Genomic DNA, 23,161 nt, shown 5'->3' on the forward strand with positions numbered 1-23,161 from the left:
GAGAAGTAAGTACACAGTGACTCCTGTTGCTGACTTAACAATTTGACACTCTTGTTTATGGCGTCAGTAATCTCCCTAGGCTCTAGTCATGAGTTGCCAAGGCTATGGAAGCCTTTTGAGTTTGCTAACTTCAATCTTATTCTGACAGGGTCATAGTCAAAGTGGAAGTTCTCTCCTCCCTTCAGAGAAAGGTACCTCCTTCTTTGATGGCCCCGTTCTTTCCACTGGGATCTCACTCGCGGAGATCTTTCATTTAGGTTTTTTTTTTTCCTTTTTTCCTCAGAGTTTCTTGGCTTTCCATGCCTAAAATACTCTCATGGGCTCTTCAGCCATATCCGAATGCCTTAAGGGCTGATTCTGAGGCCAGAGTGCTATTTAGGACATCTGCCATTCTATGAGTCTGCTGTGTATCCCACTTCTCATGATGGATCGTTCTCTCCCTTTTTGATTCTATCAGTTAGTATTAGCAGACACTAGTCTTGTTTGTGTGATCCCTTTGACTCTTAGACCTATCAGTGTGATCAATTGTGAACTGAAATTGATCACTTGGACTAGTGAGACGGCATTGGTACCCTGTTAAATATAAGAGTGGGAATAAGAGAGGGAGGAGATGTACAATTTGGGGACATGCCCCAAATGGTGGAGTTAGAATCGTGCCAGGGGATCCCAATACAATCCCATCAAGGTGGCATGAACAGTGGGTTTTTTGTTACTATTTGTTGAACTCTTCTACTTAGTGTAGGGTTAGCTTTACTATCATTAAGTAAACTGGAAAAAAAAGATCTTTGTAAAAATTAAGAGCGGGAATGGAAGAGGAAGGAGGAAAGGGTTGGAGCACGGGCAGGTGGGGGGGTATAACTATGTTCCTAAATCTGTATATATGAAATTCATACAACTTAAATAAAATTTAAAAACAAAAATGACTGCAAGGTTTACAAAAAAAGTGCTAACCTTCAAGGACCTTATCATCTAATTGGGCAGACTCATGCAGAATCCTTAATTTATTTAACAAATGTTGATTGAATACTACCATGTGCTGGCTACCTCCATAGCCACTAATGGCAAAGTGGGTGACCTACAGGAAGTCACAGTCTTATGAGGAGCACTAGAAAGTTAAGAACAATTCAGTACACCTGGGTCAGTGCCTGGGGCAAAGCAGATGCTCAATAGATATTGTGCTGATGAACACAGTAGAGACTTAGGACAGGGATCTACCGCAGCACTGATGAGAGCTCTGGGAATTCAAGAAGGCTTCCCGGAGAAAAAGGCATGGCAGAAGCAATGGTCACCTCTATTTATTAATCAGCCTTGCTGCAGTAACAAACCACTCCCAAAGCTCAGCGACTTACAACAGTTCTTTCTCACCCTTGTTGCGTGCCAGCTACCTCACAAGTTTCTATGGCACTGCCCATGGTCTTCACATCCCAGGACCCGGATTCCAGACCAGCCACAATTTGAGACATGTAGCTCTTTCAGCACAGAGGAAAGAGCAAGAAGCAACCACACAATGGCTCTTGGTGCTTCTGCTGAACACGGTACACACTGTGTCCACTCTCAACACACTGGTCAAGCCAGTCACAGGACCAGGCTCAACAGTGAGCAGCTTTACTTTTCCCATGAGCAAGAGAGGGACACTGCAAGTCAGGAGAAAACTGCAGGGATGCATATCCCCCCCCACAGGGAAGGGGACAGAGAATCATGGGGCCGTAACCCAAGCTTCCACCAGTAATCATTTGCTAGGGCCACCATAACAAAATACCACCTGCTGGGGAGCTGGCGGGAGGTGACGCTGGATGCACAGAAGTTGGGGGAAGATCATTATAGCCATGGGCAGCAGTATAACCAGGGTCCGTCCCTGGAGCAGGAGGAAGCAAGAAGGGTTTGTGGGCTAATGAGAAATTTGAGTTTTTGAGAACAGGGAGTGAAATGTGAGGCTGCAGGACTGGGAAGGAACCGATGCCTCAACACTAGGGGCGACATGGCAGAAGCATTGAGCGCTGAGCTGGTGGTCTACGAGGGAAGAGGAAGGAGTGGCATAGGTGAGACACTAATTTGGGAAGATTTCTCTGGAACTGCTGATGAGCTGGGAGGCAGCAGTTCACACGGAGGAGACACGGAACAGGAGGAGACCGAAATGTCTTTATAGACAATGAAATCGGGACACCAAGAAACTAGATACTTGCTCAGGAGCAAACGAGCAACAGAACAAGAATCAGAGCAGCAAATCCCCCCACCCTTTCCTGGGACACTTGGCACATTTTCCCTCACTCTTGCATGTATGAATTCAAATATAACAAAGTTTGCTTTTTCTACAGTTTTGAGATCGCTGCAGAAATATTACATAAGGGGCCCTACTTCTGTGTACTGTTATTATCATAAGCTTTTATTAAGAGAGAAATGCATTGGAGAAGAAATAAAATGGTTAATATCTGCCCCCAAAAAACACAGAGAAATAAATTATATTTCCCTGTGCCCAATAATCCCCCAGCACCACCACCCTCACCTCCTGTTGATGAGCAATGTCTGTTTAATTTAAATTGAGAAACGCACTGGGCAAAATGCCTAATTCTAATTCTGTTCTCTGACAATGCCTGATGCTCTTGATGGTGCACAATGATACTAATGATACTAATCACTATTTCTGCAGGTCATCCTCCGAATGGGCCACACCACCATCCAGAATCAAATAATAAGCAGACACACACACACGGTACTGAAATTCACTGTTGTCAGGAAGCTGCTTGGAGACAGGAGAATGAAGAGTATGTGGTCCCCCATGGGATTGGTTAAGCCTGCAGAGGCATAACAGGCCCTGCCGAGATTCATCCGCTGACTATCAAGAAAGGAAGGGTGTGTGAAGGGAGGCAGCTGTGGGGCTTCCTCCCGGGGCTCCTCCCAGCGGGCCCTGTGAGCAGGTGCAACGGGGTATGTCCGGGGAGCAGCCAGGCCACACCATCTCCCCAGGCAGTTTGAACAAGGCTGCCAGAGGCTGGAGAATTGCTCTGCCTGTCCTTTCCATGGCAAATGTCGGCCCCCACGTGGCCGAGTTTAATTCAGTTTCTCCCAAGATAGCTCGGAAAGGTGATTCCTCCGAGAAGAGACCATTATAGCAAGTGCGCGGAGTGGCCTCACTTTGCCTTCTCCCTGCCATCACAGAGTGGAGAGGCAACTGGAAGAAAGCGGGTATTCAGAGCGGCGGCGGTGTGAACACAGTGAAACTGAACTGCCAGTGCCAAGAGCCACAGCAAGGTTAGAGCTAGGTCAGCCCTGGTGTATCCCGTGGCAGCCCTGAGCTGCCTATGGGGGGAGGGAGGACTGGGATCGCAAAACGCTGCTTCAGCGCAGGTGCAAAGTAGTCCCAGCCCTGCGCTGCTGCGGACTCGCCTGCGTTCAGCTTCGTCGGTATGCCGGTATCTCTGCAGGAGAGCCAGGTGGCAGGGTGGCCAAACAGGCGGACTCTGCAGCCCGCTGGGCTGAGTTCAAATCCCTGCTTGGGGCGCCTGCACATAAGGGTAAGAGTTTACAACTTTGAAATCCCGAGTCCCTAGTCTGCCCCTCGCGGTGAGGTGGGCAGCCACCTTCACCAGCCTAGAGAGGCAGGGCAGGTGACCGATTTTAAGCACACCTAGACAAAGCTGCACACGTCCCAGGGTTCTCAGCCTGGGACATTCCCAGCACCCTCAGCAGCGTGCTCTGACAAGCCCTCAATAGGCAACAGAAACGTCATCAGCTCCATTATGCCTCTTAGCACATGCTGGTCTAACAATCTGCGTTTCGTTTGTCCCACTAGTGCTTCCTTAAAGAAAAGTGTCAGTTCCCCCAGTCTGCAGGGCTACATTTTATGAACGGTGCATCTAGCTCAGTAGCTGGCAAGAAACAAATAGGTGATGACTTACTGAGTGTTCACGGTCACTGGGGCTCACCAGCCTGGAAACAGAAACAAGTCAGGACATAATCACTTACTCCACAAATACACAGGCGAGGTCTGATGTGGAGAAGGTTGTTGACCGACCCTCAGATAGCCGCTGGGGAACCCAGGATTAGAGAGGAGAGTTATGAGGAAATTAACTTAAGATCTACACAAGGAAGAACTTTCATGGTTGCCCGCAAAGGCCCCGCTCTGCCCTGGGGGAATGAGGGGGCTGCACCAGCTGCCTGAGGTCCAGTGGTGGAGCAGGTGGAGCCCAGTGATGAGGTGTGATGGGGCTACAACCAGGCAGGAGCTACAGGTGGACATTCTGTGTTCACGGAGCCAGCAAAGTTTCTGTGCTCTGCCTTTTCCCTCCCAAATGTACTCGCTTGCTCTCTCTCCTCTCTCTCTCTTTCACACACACACACACACACACACACACACACACATACAGTGGAATAGTAGAGGAGAAGCTCTGGGCAGGGTTTCCTCCCTATTTCATGGCAAAGATTTTTAAGATGTTCCCCTGGGGGAAGTGAGCAGTAAGCCAGGCACGGGCCATGCCTGGGAAACAGCAGGACGGAGGCCATGCATGAACAAGACACTCCAAGGAGACGAGTCTCTGGGAAAGCACTGCCCTCCACGCACGATGCCAAGGCCAGTCTCCCCAGTCTGCCAAGGCAGGGCTGCTCCCACACTGGGGCTGCCCCAGCAGCCAGAGAAGGCCAGCTACGAAGGACGCTTGCCCAGACAATGAGCATCGTGGAATCCCAGATGCCCACATTCTGGTATCAGCCTGGCTGCCTCCTGGGGTGGGGCATGCCCAGGGCCACCAGCATGCAAGGCTGTGCCCCCACTGCCCAGGACCCTGCTGGAGTTCCTGCCTGCTCTGTGCACCCAGCTGCTGTCACTGCCAGCTGTGCACTTGCGCACCTCAGGGGGAGGCATCTTTCTACGCCCCCACAGGTGTCCATTCCAGCCAGGCCCCTGCACTCACACTCCTTTCTCACAGGCCGTGGCAGAGCCAGCTGCCCTGTCCCACCTGTGCCGCCCACAGAAGTTTCCTGGGTTTCAGCGTCTCTGCTGTTGGAGCCAGAAGGGAAGTGATTACGCACCTTGTGTGTGGCAGGCACTGGGCTTGTCCTTGCTGTGTGTGTCTCTGTGTTGGGGGCCAGGATCTTGCCAAAAATTCTGCCAGGATATGGTACAAAGGTTTTGCCTTCCTTAAGTCATCTTTATTCTCTTCCCCAGAGTAGCTCAAATTGGGCATTGTTCACATTTTTTTGTCTTTTGAGAATAATCTCCCAAAACACAACACTGCGCCTGCAGGCCACATTCCCTGCCTCGGGCCTTACCAGGGCCCTTGCTCCCACAGTTTCTGCCTCTTTCTCCTGAATTACCATCCCTCCCCCTTCTTCAATCTTCCTATCCACCTATGAACACCCTAGAGGGGTTCCCCCTCCCATGGAAAATCAGCAAAACACCAGGACTCCACGTCTGCCTTGAGCTATCAGCACAGGTCATTGCCATACTCGACAGAAAATCCAAGAGCGGTCTACACTGGCTGGCTCCACTCATCCCCCACCTCCTGTCACTCGGCACCCCATTCACTTTTTTTTTTTTTTTAAGATTTATTTAGAGTTACACAGAGAGAGGAAAGGCAGAGAGAGAGAGAGAGAGAGAGGTCTTCCATCTGCTGGTTCACTTCCCAATTGGCTGCAACGGCCAAAGCTGCGCCAATCCAAAGCCAGGAGCCAGGAGCTTCTTCCAGGTCCCCCATGTGGGTGCAGGAGCCCAAGGACTTGGGCCATCTTCTACTGCTTTCCCAGGCCACAGCAGAGAACTGGATCGGATGTGGAGCAGCCGAGACTCAAACCGGCACCCATATGGGATGCCAGCACTGCAGGCGGCTGCTTTACCTGCTACGCCACAGTGCCGGCCCCATCCCCCCATTCTCTTTGGGCTCCGCCTCTTCCACCTGGCGAAAATGCCTTTGCCCAATCACAACAGCCTCCGAGCTGCCCGTGTCAGCGCCCCTTGTTCTCCACCCGTGTCCCTTCAGCTGCAGTGTGTGGAGAGGGCCACTCCTGCTGGAGACCTTCCTCCCTCTGAAGCCCCTCCAGCTCCTCTTTTCTTGTTCTAACTCTGTGGTCCTCCTCTACCTGACCTTGAACTACAGGAGCTGCCACAGCTCAGTCCCAGGACTTCTCTCTCGAGGCACTTTTGCATGGCTTTAAGCACCTTTATAACAACGTTGATCTACAGGGCTGACCTATCTACAGAGTCCCAGTATACACTTCAAAAGTGTCATAACTAAATAGTGACCATCAAAACTCCTTTCTGGGGCAGGCACTGAGGGGCAGTGGGCTACGCCACTGCTTGGGATGCCAGCATCCCAGATCAGAGGGCCAGCTGGAGTCCTGGCTACTCTCCTTCAGATCCAGCTTCTTGCTAAAGCTCTTAGGAGGCAGTAGGTGATGGTCTAAGTTCTTGAATCCCTGCTACCTATGTGGGAGACCTCAGTTTCTACTTCTGGCCCCTGGTTCAAGTCTTCAACCTGGCCCAGCCCCGGTTACTACAGGCATTTGGGGAGTAAACCAGTAGATATAAGATCTCTCTTTTCTCTGTCTCTCCCCCTCTCTCTGTCATTTTGCCTTCCAAATAAATAAATACATACATCTTTTTCAAAAAAAATCCTGTCCAAGCCTCTTTAACCAGTGACCTCCCATCAGGAACAGCAGCTCCCAGTTTGTGGCATAAACCTACGCCACCAGTCCCCTCACCCCACCCCAACCCACCATCAAGTCCTCTTTGTTCAATCTCCAAATTGTCACCAGTTCCACTGCCTCCATCCTTGCCTGTGCCCCTCCCTCTCCATGAAGATAACTGGGATACACACTTAATCCATCTTGCCACGCTTGAAGCCACGCCTCAGCTGGCAAAGCAAAGGGCACTCTGCAATGCATGAGTCTGCACCAGCTGCTCTTATGTCTGTGACCCTCTGCTGGCCTCCCCCTTGCTCCTAGAACAGTTCCTGCCATAGCAAGAGCTCAACAGATAGTTGTTGCATCGATGAATAATAAGTACTCACCCAGGCTCACATGACCAGAGCAAAAGAATGGGCAATACTAAGCTGCCCAAGTGAGTTGATTTTGTTGTTCTTCACACACTACTGAAGCTTGATCATGATTAGGTAGACAAATATCAGCTATCATTTATTAGATGTGTCCAATACTAAACTATTATTTATACCATTTATACTAAACCATTATTTACAGTAAAGTACAGCTAGTGAGTGCCAGAATAGAGATTTAAGTACAGGGCTATCATGCATTCTCCCTTCTGCATTCAGTATGCGCTTCTCAAAAACCAATTATAAGGGCTGGCACTGTGGCGTAGCAGGTAAAGCTACTGCCTGCAGTGCCGGCATCCCATATGGGTGCCAGTTCAAGTTCCAGCTGCTCCACTTCCAATCCAGCTCTCTGCTATGGCCTGAGAAAGTAGCGGAAGATGGCCCAAGTCCTTGGGCCCCTGCACTAGCGTGGGAGACCTGGAGGAAGCTCCTGGCTCCTGGCTTTGGATTGGCGCAGCTCCGGCTGTTGCAGCCAACTGGGGAGTGAACCAGCGGATGGAAGACACCCCTCCCCCACCTCTCTTTCTCTCTCTGTATAACTCTTTCAAATAAATTAATTAATTAAAATAAAAAGAACCAATTATAGGGCCCAGCACTGTGGCGTAGAGTGTTAAGCCTCTACCTGCAGTGCTGGCATCACATATGGGCACTGGTTTGAGTCCTGGCTGCTCCACTTTCTATTCAGCTCCCTGCTAATGCTCCTGGCAAAGCAGCAGAAGGTGGCCCAAGTAATTGGAGCCTGCACCCATGTGGGAAACCTGGAAGAAACCCCTGGCTCCTAGCTTCAGCCTAGCCCAGCCCTGGCCATTGTGGCCATTTGGGGAGCAGCAGATGGAGGATTTCTCTCTCTCCCTCGCCCTCTCCATCTGTCTCTCTTCCCTCTCTCTCTCTTTGTCTTTCTCTATCTCTCTTCCTCTGTGTGTGTGTGTGTCTTTCCCTCTCCCTCTCTCTCTCTCTTTCCCCTTCTCTGTGTTTCTGCCTTTCAAATAAATAAATAATTTTTTAAAAAAAGAAAAGAAAAGAACCAATTATCCTGGGCACTGGAGGATGAGAGACATGGATTTTTTTCTTCAAGGGCCTTACTCTCTGGGAACCACCCTCACCCCAAAAGAAGTGAATAAAGGAATGAACAAGAAAACCTAGCCAGCCACCTAACGTTTTAATGACCTACTCTCCACCATGTAGCACAGCAGATGTAGCAGTAACACCGGAATCCTTCCCCTCCAGAAGCTTTGCCGGCCAGCCACTGAAGAAGTTCCCTTTGCTCTACCATCACAAACTAATTACATGGTTTCTACCCCCTTCCTCCCATCCTTCACACCTTCAAATTATAAATAATGCTGATACCAATCACTGTGTTCACACATAGATCCCTGCCAAAAATATGAATCATTTCTGCCCAACTTAGCATTAAATCCTAAGAAGCGTCAGACCCCGGGACTGAAAACGTCCCCCTGGGAAACCTCCTTGTCTATATGAGGGCCGCTTTCTCCCCCTTACCTACCTACCTAGCACGGTCTTTCAGCACCGTGGGAAAGGGCAGCTCCAGTGCCCTGAGCAACCAGCAATGCTTCTATGTCTAGGTGAGGTTTCAGAGGCTGTTGTTGGACAGGGCCTGAGCAGCTCAGAGTCAAACACAGAGGTGAGATGTCAGTGAGTGTGAACTAGAATCTTTTATGATGGATGGGATGAAGGGGAGCAGTGAGGAAAACCTGTTGAGGATATATAAGGTGTTAAGCGTGGGCACTTTGTCTATAGCATGATAAGGCCCTATATCAGTCTAAGAGATTATTATGATTTTCTTGAACTGTGCCCCATAACCTACCCTTCTGGGTTAAGGTCCTGTTTTATCAATGATTCCCCTGGAAAGCTGTTATGGCAGGAGAAAGAGCTCTAAACCTGTTAACTCCCAACAACGTACTTCCTGAAGGACTTACATGTTTTGTTTTTGTTTGTCATCTGTTAATTGAGGTGCAATTCACATAACACAAAGTTGACCATTTTAAAGGGGGCTATCTATTGGTACATTGTATGTTCACAATGTTCTAGAATCATCTCTATCTGGTTCCAAAACATTTCATCATGTCAAAATGAAACTGTATAACCATTAACCAATTATCTTCCATTTACCCTCTCCCAAACATTGGCATCCATCAATATACTTTCTATCTCTGTGGATTTATCTATTCTGGACATTTCAGGTAAATTAAATCACATAATAGGTGACCTTTTGTATCTGGCTTCTTTCACTTAGCACAACACTTTTGAGGTTCATCCATGTTGCAACATAGATACATGAAGTAGTATAAATACTTCATTCCTTTCTATGGCTAAGTAATATTCCATGGTATGAATACAGCACAATTAGGTTAGTCATTCACCTGCTGGTGGACATTTGGTTGTTCCCATCTTTTGACTACTCTAAAAAAGTACTGCTAAGAATATTTGTGCACAAAGATTTATTTGAGTACCCAGTTTCAATTCTTTGCTGGTATATATCTAGAAAAAGGATTGCTAAGTCACTCAGTAATTCTGTGATTAACTTTCTGAGGACCTGAAAGAGTTTATTGACCCACTAGCAGGCATAATGTGAGGCCCTGGAAGAGAAGTATCACACTGTGAAGCTCTGGAAAATATGTAAGAAATGTTGTCCTGGGTGGAGTTCCAAGGTATGCAGATGAGGAGGGAGGTATCATGAAGGCCGCTAAGGAGAGGAAGCCAAAGCAAAGTGTGCATGCAAAACACAGGGAGATGTCTAGCAATATCCCGAATGAATAAGAACTTGGTGGATAGGATGTAGGAAGCAAAACATGCCCTAGCTTCCTAGCAATCCTCCCTGAGCTGTGCTGCATTCTTTCATGCTGGGAACACTAATCCGATTTGCTCAAGGCTGTTTAAGGTGATCAGGCCCATCTGCTATGCACTGACTAGCAGTTCATGTCTTTATGAGCTTACTTTGCTACCTCTCCTATATTCATTACGTTGGTCATTTCTTTGCCTTATCGGCCCAACTCCTTCCTAATTTTTTTCTTTACCATCTTTACTATCTGATAGAATGTCTTTCAGAGCAGGTCCTTAATAAATGCAATTGCTTGCTTGCTGGATTTTTTTAGTTCTATAAATAATGAGTATCTAATACAGAGGTTAGCTACAAAACTACTGAAAAAAAATTTTTTACCACATAACTGTGCATCTTACCCTCAACATTTTGCTAAAGCTGACTGGTTATTCCTTGCAATCTTTGTGGAGTGCTTTTTGTACTTAATACAAGCAGTCTCTTAGAACATATCTCCACACGGCCAGCACAAGGAAGATGATTTCTGAGACAAACTTCAGTTGTCTTTTATCTTATGTGCATGGGATTTATGCCTGAAAATCACCACTTTCTGTTTTCATCTTCCATTTACTAGTGTGTGTGAAATGAAAAACACAGACTTAAGGTTGAACTTCTTCTAATATGTTTAAATAATCATATAAATAATCAATCAACAGCTTTTTTACTATCACATGAAAATCACAAATATTCATAGAGAACTACTGCTATGGCAGACATATTAAAGAAGCCTTTACATTAAAAGATTACCTGTTTAGGATAAATGAGGCTGAAGGCAATCCTCTTCCCCAGAAAGTGGTGGGAAATATGGGGAGAGTTTAAAAGCAGTCATCAATAATCCATCCACTGTGAATAATTAAGAGTCCTATTTAGTGGGTGTGTATGGGGACACTGCTAATCTTTGAGTCTAACCCATGGAGGCTGACTATTTACCACAATGCTTTGCTGGATCCCCATTGGAAAGAAATCTGAACTGAGGTAGAACATAGGGGATGTTCTTAGATCTGTCCAGGACAAAATTATGTCCATTAAAATCTGTGCCTTCATCTGTTAGAGAGAGCCAGAACTTGACCACCTGTCACCATAGAGATGACAACTTTTGGGGAGTGCAATAAAGATATTATCATGTGTGTGTGTGTGTGTGTGTGTGTGTCTAAAGTCACTAGAGTCAGCACAGAAGGAAGTTCATCTTAGATGCTGCTGCTAAGACTGCCTATGACCCACCCGGCAAAGAAAGGAATTGGACAAATTTACCAAATTACAAATGCACTTCCTTCAATCTGTGAGTCCATTTAAGGAACCTATCCTCACAGGCATGCAACAATGCGTGTACAGTTACCCATGGCACTAGTGTTCATAGAAGTAAAAACTATGCCTCCCTCATCGAAGACTGTCCATGGTTTAGAAACCAAGAGCAGAGGTATTGCCAGCCAAAGTCCAGCCCTCAGCTGGACCAGCCCAACATCTCAGCCTCATCCCCTAACTCTTGTCCCATGAATTCTATCCTCATTTGAACTTTGAACTCCTGCAGGACAGAGACCCTTGGCTGAGGCAGCTCCATGTACACCTGGCTGACTCAGTATTTGTTGTTGAATAAATTGTGAAGGAAGGAAGGAACTCGGAGAATCTTCTAGTCACCTCCTATTAGCTGAGAAACATAAGTCAGCATTTTAATTCAATACATTGCTACCTTGTAAGTGCAGAGATCATAGCCCTTGGGATTAAGATAATGAAACACAGATTTTTCATTTCATTATTTCAAAAACCCACATACTCTTTTGGATGGGCCAGAATTCAAAGGGAGTTTTTTCTCTTAACAGAGCTCCTCACAGTTCATTACTAAGACGTGGCTTTTACACTCCACAGCCCCTGAGTCTCCTGTTAGAAAAGCGAGCAAGTGAAGAAATCCAGCCAAAAGCTCAGTTGCATTGTAGGGGATGCCTGAAGGTGGGGCAACTGTCCAAGGTCACCAGACCCACAGACACTGAAGCTGTACCTGGCTCTTCGCTCTCCGGGTTGGGTGAAAAGCCCTCCAGGAGGCAACACTGATGACGAGAAGCCCAAGGTGTGCAGTAACACCCATGCTGTGTGATTTCCAGTGGCCACCAGCATCCAGGCCGGGTAAACACCCAAACCCTGCTCTATAGAGGGGCAGACTTGTCTGACTGTCTAGCAGCAGCAATTTAGTTGATTTACTTATGAAAAGCCCATATAAATATACTCCCTGAGTCACCACTATCTACTCCAAGGTTGCAGTTTTAATGTTATCACTGCTCATTCAGCCAGAGAGACAGCAAGAGTGCCTCATAACTCACCAGGCTCCCATTCCTCAGATATTCATCACTTCTGATTCATAGCAGACCCAGGCCGGGAGAAGACAAAGGCACTTTTCCAATGGGCTTACTGTTCATTCGTTCACTTGTTCATGGTACCTGAGTGAGTGTCCACCAATGCCAAGCACTGTACCAGGCATTGTAAGACAAACCAAAAATTAAAGAGGCAAGACTACTGCCTTCAAGCAGCTCCTAGTGTCCATCGGGGCAGATAGAGCATGTCCATAGTTAACCCTAATTGGTGGCAGTCCTGTAAACCATAAAAACTTTGCATGGCTTTAAAAAGTGCTACGGGGGATTGCAGAGTTCCCTGGTGACTGAATCTGTCTATAAAAGCTTCATGAAAGAGACGGCATTTGCACAAAGTGAACTTGTCCTGCATGGCATCTTAGAAGTTTCTGGGATCAAGAAAGCAACTGAGGTGCTGGTGTTGCAGCTAGTTCAGCGGTCAAGCCACCACCTGCAATGCCCTCATCCTGCACCAGAACACCAGTTTGAGTCCCAGCCACTCTGCATCTGATCCAGCTCCCTGCTAATGTGCCTTGGTAAAGCAATGGAAAATGGCCTGAGTAGTTGAGCCCCTGTCACCCACGAGAAAGGCCAGAATGGAGTTCCTGGCTCCTTGCTTTGGCCCAGCCAGCAAACGGCCATTGCAGCCATTTCAGAAATAAACCAGTGTATGGAAGATCGCTCACTCTCACTATCACTCTACTTTTCAAATAAATGAGATAAATCTCAAAAAGAGAGAGAGAGAGAGAGAGAGAGAAAGAGAAAGTACCAAAGTAGGCATAAGTACGTCATGAAAAGGCCACCGTACTGGGATGGAAGTGATCTGAGATCTCGCCCTGCAGCTGCCACTCACAGATTTGTGATCTTGAGCAAGGCTCTTAGGAATCCATTTCCTCATCCAGAAAACAGAGGCTGAAGCAGATCATGTCCAAACCCCACTCACTTCTGGGGTTCTGAGTAGTCCCCTGGACTCCAAAACTAGACAACAAGGTATCAAGAAGAAAGGGAAACAAGGAGTTACCAAATCTCAACAGCATGCTTCTATTCAGCGATACAATCATCAGTGAGCAATAATTCAGGAGCTGTGTCTGCAGCTGCATGTACATCAAGCCCTGCCAGTATACCAGCTGATGCGGGCACAGGAGGGCTGTAGGAAGGAAGAGGGCCAGCTTATTTAAGCACATCTTTAATAATTCCTCACGCTGACATCTCTGCAAAGGCAATGTCTCAACAGCAGATGCAGCAATGAAAGAGATTGAAGATGGCTTTTGGGTTTCCTCAACTAGCACGACCATGCTGTTACAGTAAAGGAAGGAGATGAGCAAACAATATCCCTGCTCTGCACTCTGAGAGCTGTAGGTTTCAGGTGCCATTGAAAAACCACAGCACTTAAAGACGATGGCAAAAAAGGTAGGAGGGGAGTGAGGATAGAGAAGAGAATGGGGCTAAGCTCCAGTGAAGAGGAAGTACTGAAAACTTCCAGCAATGACCCCAGACCCTGCTTCTATGTAACTGTTGCTCAGACAGCCTCTCAAGATCCAATGATTGGGTAAAGACAGCCCCCAGTAGGAGTATTCAGGGCTGCACCCTGCCCGTCTCCATAGCCTAGGTCTGAAGCGCTGTGAGTGAGAAACATTTCTGAGTGTGAATAAATGTGCTTGCATAGAAAAGATATCCATTTTTAGGTAGAGTTTAGCTGTCATCCATGTATCAAGAAAAATACATTTGCCTTTTTGGCCACTCCTGTCTCCTCTTGTACCTGCTAATCAAACACTATGCTTTTTTTTTAAAGATTTATTTACTTATTTGAGAGTCAGAGTTACACGGAGAAGGAAGAGGCAGAGAGAGAAAGAGACAGAGAGAGAGAGACAGAGAGACAGAGAGAGAGGTCTTTCATTTGCTGGTTCACTCCCCAGTTGGCTGGAACTGCGCCGATCCGAAGCCAGGAGCCAGGAGCTTCTTCCAGGTCTCCCACACAGGTGCAGGGACTTGGCCATTTTCTACTGCTTTCCCAGGCCATAGCAGAGCTGGATTGGAAGTGGAGCAGCCAGGACTAGAACGGGCACCCATACGGGATGTCGGCACTGCAGGCCAGGGCATTAACCCACTGCGCAGAGCGCCAGCCCCCACTATCATTTTCTAAATTTTTATTTTTATTTATTTTTTTCCCAAACACTATCAACTTGGGTCATTTCCTCTAAATTCAATACATAGGTGATGTTCACCATCAAATTGTTTGGCACTTCCCAGAAAACTCAGATCCTCTGGTCGGGCACACTGCTGCCTGATTATAGTTGTTAACGGTTTTACTAAATCAGTGTATACACACGATGACTTGTTGCTGCTTCCTTCCCAGAGTATCTGGGAATAAGATCAGGAGCAGCCAAAAAGGCAGTGTTTTTGGAATAAATGAAGAACAAGGACTACCTTGCAGCAAGCTTGGCAGAAAAATCTCCCACTTAAACCATGAACCTCTCTCGAGGAGCAGAACTAAAAAGTATTTAGGTAAGCACCCATTAAGTGTATGAGAGAACTCCCCAAAACTTTCAAAAACTGAGCATCCTAAGCCAAAATCATATGGATGAAGACCATTCTTTCCATTCTCTCATCTGTCAATCTTTATTTAAAGCACTGTTTAGGGCCAAATATCAGAGAAAATCTGATACTATGTTCCTTAGTATTTCCATTTCAGCAGTCACATCATAAATAATATTCAGAATGCCATCTACTGCTCATTTTGCATCCATATATTTTCTTTTCAAAGAAAGCCATGAAAAGGTGAGAAAACTTATTAAAACTTAAAATTGGCAAAATTGGGATCCTGAACTCTCAAAAGCATCAAAGCAAATGAAACTGTTATGCGCAGATAGTGCTAGAAGGCAATCAAGAAAAGTCGAGCAAAATAGCAAGGCCTTGATCACAGGGGTTAGCAGACAACACGGGATTCAAAAATGGCATTAGAGGGGCCAAAGATTTTCCAGATTCTATTTCTTAACAGATGGGACTGGGAGGCACAGATGCAACTGCAAATAGGCAGATAAACGAGAAAGCCTTTGCAGGGAAGGTTTTGATGCACAAATCCAAACTCCGCTGCACGGCAAGCAACTCTAGTCCACCACTACCCTCTGCACACAGTGTTCACTCCAAACCAGACCCTCCCAGGCTCACCTCTCCCTGCCTCTCACAGCTCTGCCCGCTTCATTTCCTCCACCACGCAGCCTCTTTCCCGTTTTCCCTACGTCTGCTCAAAATCCCACCTCATTCCCTTATCTCTGCAAGCCCAGTCCTAAAATGGCTCTCAGATGAGCTCCCCCAGCCCCCACAGTCCCCTCCCCACGGCGCCCCCCCCAGCACACCTGGCCATTGCACAAAGCTGTGGCCCCTCTGCCGCCCCAACCCCCATGTCCCACCAGCGTGGCCTCTCTCACCGTGCTGTGACATCTGGGTCACCTGTGTGTGGCTCACAGCATTATACCCAGTGCCTGCTCATGGGCATCTCTCATGAAATGTTCACTAGTTGTGTGAAATCCAATCAGAGGGGAACAAACCAAAAAGGGACCGTGTTCACTGAGCTGGAAGATGTAGCCTGGTGCCTTGACAGCTTCCCTGGTTTAAGAGAAAGGACAAGGGGAAGAGGAGAGGGCATGTGGCTGTGGCCCAGGGCCACAGTGACAGTGAGAAAATACTGCTGAGAAATCATCGCCGAGTGAGACAAACCTCCCTGGCCCTGAACCCGCCACCCTGGCCCTTACTCCCAGCAACTGACTCTGCCTGCCTCCCCGCCCCTGTGATGGTGACTCTGAAATGTTCTCATAAGGCCTGCGAGGCTGCAGAGTTCTTTTCCTTTCTTTCAGTGCCCGCCCCCCACCATGTTGTTTCCAAGATTCTAGCACTCTGTAATACACATAGGAGAGAGTGTTGAAGCCTAGTCTGTTACCTGGGTCTCGAGCAGGTTATCTGAACAAGATAAAGCGGATTGGGGAAAATGACAGCATCTGAAACCACGTGGGAGCCCAGCTCTGTAACTGCACGTGTGCCTCCTTGTGCATGCAGCCACACTCAGGAGCGTGTGTAAGAAGCAAACAGCATGCAGCCTGGGAGGAAGGGAGGGAGGGAGGGAGGGGGCTCCGGGCAGCCCCCATCCCCTGGGCCCTGGACCGTGTAAAAGTCAAAAGAGCCCAGCACTCACCCCTCCCCAACATGTCCCCCTCTCTTTGATACACCTGCGCCGCCATGGGTTCCCGGCCACACGTTCCATGGCGCTCATAGGAACTGTTCCCCTCCTCAAACCTCGGTCTCAGCCAACGACCTTGCCTCCTCCCCCATTCCTACACTCAGGCTCACTTCAGAACTCCAGGCATTGTCCCTGCTGCTGCACCCCCAGGTGTATCTAGGACTCCTACCTCCCACACTGTGTCCCCCCACAATTTCCATGGTCTTCTGTGGACACTTGGGATTTGAGCTTTTCCATGTTTTTACTGTGTGTGCTTTTAATTCTGCCATTCACGTGCACAGATTACTCACTTGCATGATCTCCTAAGATCTTTTCCAGTGTTCAGCCTCACCAGTCAAGCATCCTCCATGGAATTTCACTCCATATGCACTCAGATTTCTCACTACCCGAGACGAGCCAGGGCACAGGGCATTAGGTCCATCACACCCTCCTTATTGGAGACTATGAGCTCACTGATATTTTCAAAGAATTACATTGTAATTCCACTCTTTCTTCACCTCATCTATGTGACATTTTGCAAAATTCGCCCCCCTTTCTATAGCTTGTGAATAAATCCATCAGAACTGCCTGAACATTGTTACATTTTTGAGACTTTTCAAACTGAAGATTCCCAAAGAAATAGAGAACACGTCTCCTGAAGCCTTCTGCAAGTTACTGTACCCCCACAGCTAACTTGCACTGTTTTCTGTCACCTTCCAGCACAACCAGCCTTTCTTTAAGACAAAACTACTCTATTTTTTCCCATTTTCCTTTTCTTATTTACTTTCAGTCCATTTGTCTTCACTCTTGCTTTTCAGACAAAGCTAAAATTTTCAGTGACTGCACTAACAGTGTCTTTTTCAGTAGCCTGGAGTACAATATCACTTCACGTGCGCTCGTCACCTCAAAATTTATTTTTAAAACTGCAATTATTTTTGGCTTAAACGCAATATGGCTTAGTTTCACTTGGTAAAGTGAACTATCATATAACTTCTCTCTCTCTCACACACACACACTCACATTTTTAAACATGAAAGAAAAATAGACATGCCAATTTGAAAAAGAAGGAAAGTAGAAAAAATGAAAACAAATATTAAATCTACTTTACAATAAAAAATAATAATTGGCAACTTAAAAGGATGAAAAATGAGGGCTATGTAGTAAAAACAACAACATAAAGCATTCCAGTTGATGAAATGGAAACTCTATTAAGTTTTATGATCTATTTTCCAAAGAAGTTATGTTTCAATGTGAATTTTTATATTCTACAAATATACACTCCATGTAGGATTTAAGTGCCAACATTAAAACATTATATTTTGCATCCTAGATTTATTAAAGGAAAAAGTAATCGTGTCGTATGTACAAAATTCTAAGTTTTAGTAAATATTATAACTATTATAATTAGTTGGCAGTATAGTCATGATGAATCCAGGATTATGGGGAAAATCCATTTCACAAGTATTTTACTTAATTAAAAACACCATAGTTTCATAGTTTCTAAATGAACCCCCAAAATTTTTAAAAGCCCATTAATTTAATGTAGGCTGTATATCTTTAGCTTTCATAAAAAACAACAAAAACATATGGTTAACCCTGGTATAATGTAATGCTATAATTTCCTTGTGCTTACATTATAAAAAACACCTGTATACATTTATAAATAGTTTGTCCACTAGGTAATATATAGAGTTTTTCTTACAGCAAAATGTCTTTGCATTTGCCTTTTACATGGGCTTTGTCCATTGCTCTTTTTCTGTTCTGTATGTGTTTACAGTCTTATTGCCTTCTGCTGTTAGTATAGGGAACCCATTCTGAACCTTTGTCTTCAACTTCTGTTTGGATAACCCTGGAAACTGTGCAAGCCCTTCTCTGGGCTTTGATATTCCAGACAAAGAGGTTCTTTTCACACCACAGACAAATCCTTAGACTCTGTTGGACTGGATGCCCATTGGAAAGGAGTTACAGAAATCTTGTAATTTATTTGTGAGGGGAGAGATCTCTTCCCTCCACTGGTTACTCTCCCAATGGCTACAATATGCAGGACTGGGCCAGGCCAAAGTGGGGAGCCAGAAACTCAACCCCGTTCTTCCCAGTGTGTGGTGACAGGGACCCAACGACGTGAAACATCACTGCTGCCTCCCAGGGTCAGAATTACCAGGAAGCTGTGGTCAGGAGCCAGCATCAGAGTCAGGAATTGGACCTCCTTCTCCAAAATCAGATTCAGGGATCTAAATCGGTTATTAACCTCTAGGCTAAACACCCACCTGCTATAGCTACAATTGAACCACTGCAGCTTACGGAACAGGCCATAGGAATGATGATGGTGAGACTCATCCAGAGAAGAGCCTGGAAAGCAAACGCCAAAGATATTTTTAGCTTTATGTGAATTACTAAAAGCTTTTGAAAAGGACCTTCCCGTTTTTCAAATCCCCACCCTGCAGGCTTTCAAAGACTAGCTCTTAGTCTAGGATTGGTTGCCCAAAAAGCTGGGAAAAGGAAAGTTTCGTCTATGTTTCAGGTAACAGATCAGGTCAAACCCAAGAAGTCCTGAGCCCAGGAAATGTAAAGTTTATGTCTATCGTATTTTTCAGGCCCCCACGGCAGAGCAACATTTTGCTTGTTTCAATTCCAGGATCCTCTCACTTTTTCCATCATACTCCAACTTACCAATATCATGCTGGAACTCTGATTCAACTTTCCTCAAGTTAACACCAGAGCGAAGCCTACTGTTATCACACAGCACTCACCAGAAGCTCAATACACCAGGGTGGTTTTTTTGGAATATCTAAGATTTTAACACTGAAGGGTATTTGACTAGGCAACCCACAAAGTATACCCAGAAAGTTCCAAAGATCTTGTATCTGATTGAAAGAAGACTTAAGACATTGCTCAATAAATCTTGAATTCTTGGATCTTCTGTTTCTTTGGGCAGGAAGAGTTTTGGCCATTCGTTCGTTGCTAACATAGTCTCAGGTATTCAAGGTTGGCAAGTGGTTCATGAGAATGGGCCCAACTTGCTACACAATCCCATCAGATTTTGTTGATTCTCCTGTTTTTGCCAACAAACTTTCAGACAGATATATAAGCATTCAAATAAGCAAATATATGCATTAGTTCTCCCTCTGAAGACGCAGCTGTAACATTATCTCACGGTACATCTTTCTTGCAGCTATGAGACCCTCCGTGAAATCCTGTTCCTCTTGGAATATTTTTACACTTTGCCCCTAATGTTTGATTTCTTCAGTAGGTACAGACTCCTCCATATAACATGTAACATCTCTAACCACTATGTCTTCTTTTAGTAGGTGCTGAAAACATTGATCTGCTAAGTAGCTCCTGGGCACAAGCCGGGGATATATTGTCACCATGAGTGGTAAACGACAGCCCCAGATGCTGCAAGCATTTGGGGAATGAACCAGCAAATGAAAGGAAAATAAGAGCTCATTCTCTCTCTCTCTCTCTCTCTCTCTCTCTCTCTCTCCCCGCCCCCACCTTTCCCACTCCCTCCCATCTCCCTCTCAAATTAATTAATTTTTAAAAATAGGTTGAGAGGTAATAATGTGTTTGGATGAAGGTGACAATGGTGAAAGAGATGATAGACAGCTTTTGAATTTCCTTTCCTGGTAGAGCCAAAAGGGTTTGTTGTTGAACTGGACATAAGATGTGAAAGAAAGGGAAGAGTCAGAGATAACCATGGTTTTGGTCCAAACAACTGGAGACACAAGGAAGACTGAAGAGGAGTAACTTTGGGGTAGCAGGGGAGGGCGTGGTGACTTTGGTTTGGCCACTTTCCCAGGATGGCCATTCTTGAAACACTCTGCCATACTATAGAATCTTTGTGATTTGGTCTAGAATGATACTATGGAAGACAGTGTTGTTTCCAATTAAAACTTCCTCTGTGAGCTATACCAGGCCTTAGAATAGCGGGTCTCAAAGGTTCGAGTGCCTAAGAGTTGTTCTGGATCTTGGTGTAAATGCATATCCCTGATCCCACCCCCAGAAATTCTCATTCCACAGATCTCGGGTGAGGCCTAGAAGCTTGATTTTTCAGTAACAGTCTCAAGCATTTCTTCTGCAGATGGTGCCATGCCTGGCCCAATTAAGCATCTGTGGGCTTCAGATGTTCCTTGTGATTTCACTGGTCCTGAGCTCCTTCACTCCACATGACCCCTCACTCCAGGTGGCCAGGCCTGCAGAACTTCACACAAGAGATGGCGGCCGGGCCACAAAGGCTCCACTTCCTCCCCCGCCCCCAGAGACCACGCATTCATCCACCCAGAATGGAAACATAACTTGAATCAAGTCGCTGATCAACTTGGGCCTGGCTTCTGGGCCAAGATCAAAATAAATTCATTTTCCTACCTCTGGGGCTTGCTCAGTTTTATAGGTCAGTCACTTGGCAAGCCTTATAGGAGGAAAATTAAGTGAAATAAAATAACTACCCTCATGGATTCAAACATCTGGTAGATGATACTCAAGGCTCAAACTTGCATATTTGCCCCATGTGACCCTTGACCTCTGGCTGCTTTTAGGCTAATGATCCAATGACAAAACTGTGGCCTCTCCATGAGAGGCATTTTCGTACTAGAGCCCCTTCATTGTATCCCCTCCTATTACCTCACTTTCTTCTTCCCGGGAAGCTTTTCTTCTCTCCTCTTCCATGGCTCAAGTGATGTCAACAGTTTCTGCTAGAGACGGAGGAGCCCCCACTGCTCAGAAGCATGGAGGAGCCCAGCCCCCCTCAGAGCAGCACCTGGCCTCCTCCAAACATCAGGCTGGAGAAACGACCTTCTGAGGGGCACATCTAACGTGCACCATGTTAGCCCACCTCTAACATGCACCATGTTAGCCCACCTCTAACATGTAACTGTTAGCCCGCGTCTAACGTGTAGCTATGTTATCCCACGTCTAACTTGTAACTATGTTAGCCCACGTCTAACATGTAACTATGTTAGCCCATGTCTAACGTGTAACTATGTTAGCCCATGTCTAACGTGTAACTATGTTAGCCCACATATAACGTGTAGCTATGTTAGCCGAATCGAGTTTTGTTTCTCTCATGTCTTACACAAACCCCCGGACACTCACACAAAAGCCAGATAAAAGTCAATCATGCGGCTGATGCAGAGTTTGGAGCTCAGAACCTAGGCAGCTGTGCCACCACCACCCCCAGGCAGTGCTGCAGAGAAAGTAGCTTGAACACACTCCCTCTTTGGTGCAATGACCATGGCTTGAGAACCATCACAGCTTTGGGCCCTGATTCTTCCCAGCCTGAGTCTTATCTCAGACCCAGAAGCCACCTGAATCCTCACCTTCTACCAAGTGAGGAACCCTGCATTTCTGGGAAGCTCTCTTCTTCCACCTGACTACAGTCTCCTAAGATCGACACCACTTACCAGAGTGTGAAAATGATTTGGCTCCCCAACTCAGGCAGATGCTTGAATTCCAAAGTTACAGGTTAATGGCACACGAGTGTTAAAAAAAATAATAATAATACAGTTATGTGTGTTCAGGGGAAGCCGTTGTAAAGTGATCAGTTTGTCTCATGGCGTTATTAAAGGGGAGCCCCCATGATCAAATCATGGTGGCTTTCTAGGGAGAGACACAGACGCGTGCACCCCCTCCCACCATGAGATGTTCTGTTCTACCTGGAGACCCCCAAACAGGAATACAATCACCCAATGCCAAGCCAATGGGCCCACCCGATTTTGAACTACGAACACTGAACCTCCTTCCTCCATACGTAGCTTATTGTAGGTATTTTACTCAAGCGACGAAACCCCCAACCCCTGAGGAGCAGTTCAGGTTCCACTCGGGAACCTGCAGACACACACACACCTGCCTCTCACGCCTGCCCCAGCGACAGACACATGGTTCATGCGGCACTGGTGCTGCCTCTTGACCCATCATAGTCTTCTCTGACCCGCAGCCCTTCTAAGACCTGTATTTTTCTTTCTTTTCTCTTTATCCTTCCAAGATTTGCCCAAGCAGCTATTTTATAAGTTACTAAAAAAAAATAATGTTAAGGCTTTTCTGTAAACAGTGGTAAAATAGGACACTGGAAAAAAAAAAAAGGCAGCATAAAGAAAGCACAGAAGTCTCCGCTAAACACACGGAATTGTTATAAATGCGAAGACATCTTTTTATTTTTTGCTACACAAACTCAGACAGAAAAAGCATAGTAAATGGGGTCAGGTTTTTTTTTTTTTCCTAGAGTTTGTCTTTTCTAGGCACCTGAAGAAAGCAGAATAAACAGAAATTTTAAGGTGTCAAGACCCAAATCCTGTCATTAAACAGCAAATAGATAAAATGTTACCAAGTAATACCAAATTAACTCTGTTCACTTTTTAAGTGCTCAGTGCATGCACAAAATGCTAAAGTGAACCTTTAAAGTAGAAAAACATTCTGCCTGTCTGCGATTTCTTCCTGTCTTCAATTTCCAATTACGTGTTTCACGATGCTAAGCAAGTCTGAATGAGAAAGAGCACTTGTTCATTCAAATCAATCAAATGTGGAAGAAAAACTCTGATTGTATTCTATATAGGCATGTGCTATGTAATGCATTTTTAATAACCAGAAAAATGCTCACAGGTGCCAGCATTGTGACACAATAGGTTAAGCTGCAGCCTGCAGCACCAACATCCCATATGGGCACAGATGCTCCAGTTCAAATCCAGTTTCCTGCTAATATGCTTGAGAAAATAGCAGAAGATGACCCAAGTGCCTG

The 23,161-nt window shown here is 46.1% G+C and overlaps 1 long non-coding RNA gene across 1 annotated transcript in view; it reads right to left on the reverse strand.

The window, feature by feature from the left end:
* Window positions 1-21,747, reverse strand: part of LOC149123715 (uncharacterized) — a 96,930-nt gene extending 75,183 nt beyond the window's left edge. The window contains exons 1-2 of the long non-coding RNA XR_016214532.1: window positions 21,523-21,747; window positions 18,699-18,780 (exon numbers count right to left, since the gene is read on the reverse strand). This is a non-coding gene — a long non-coding RNA (uncharacterized LOC149123715). The remainder of the gene's footprint in view (window positions 1-18,698; window positions 18,781-21,522) is intronic.
* Window positions 21,748-23,161: the final 1,414 nt, after the last annotated feature.

This window comes from Oryctolagus cuniculus, chromosome 10 (genome assembly GCF_051225735.1).
Source record: "Oryctolagus cuniculus isolate XC-2025 breed Fujian yellow rabbit chromosome 10, ASM5122573v1, whole genome shotgun sequence".
NCBI classification, from domain to species: domain Eukaryota; kingdom Metazoa; phylum Chordata; class Mammalia; order Lagomorpha; family Leporidae; genus Oryctolagus; species Oryctolagus cuniculus.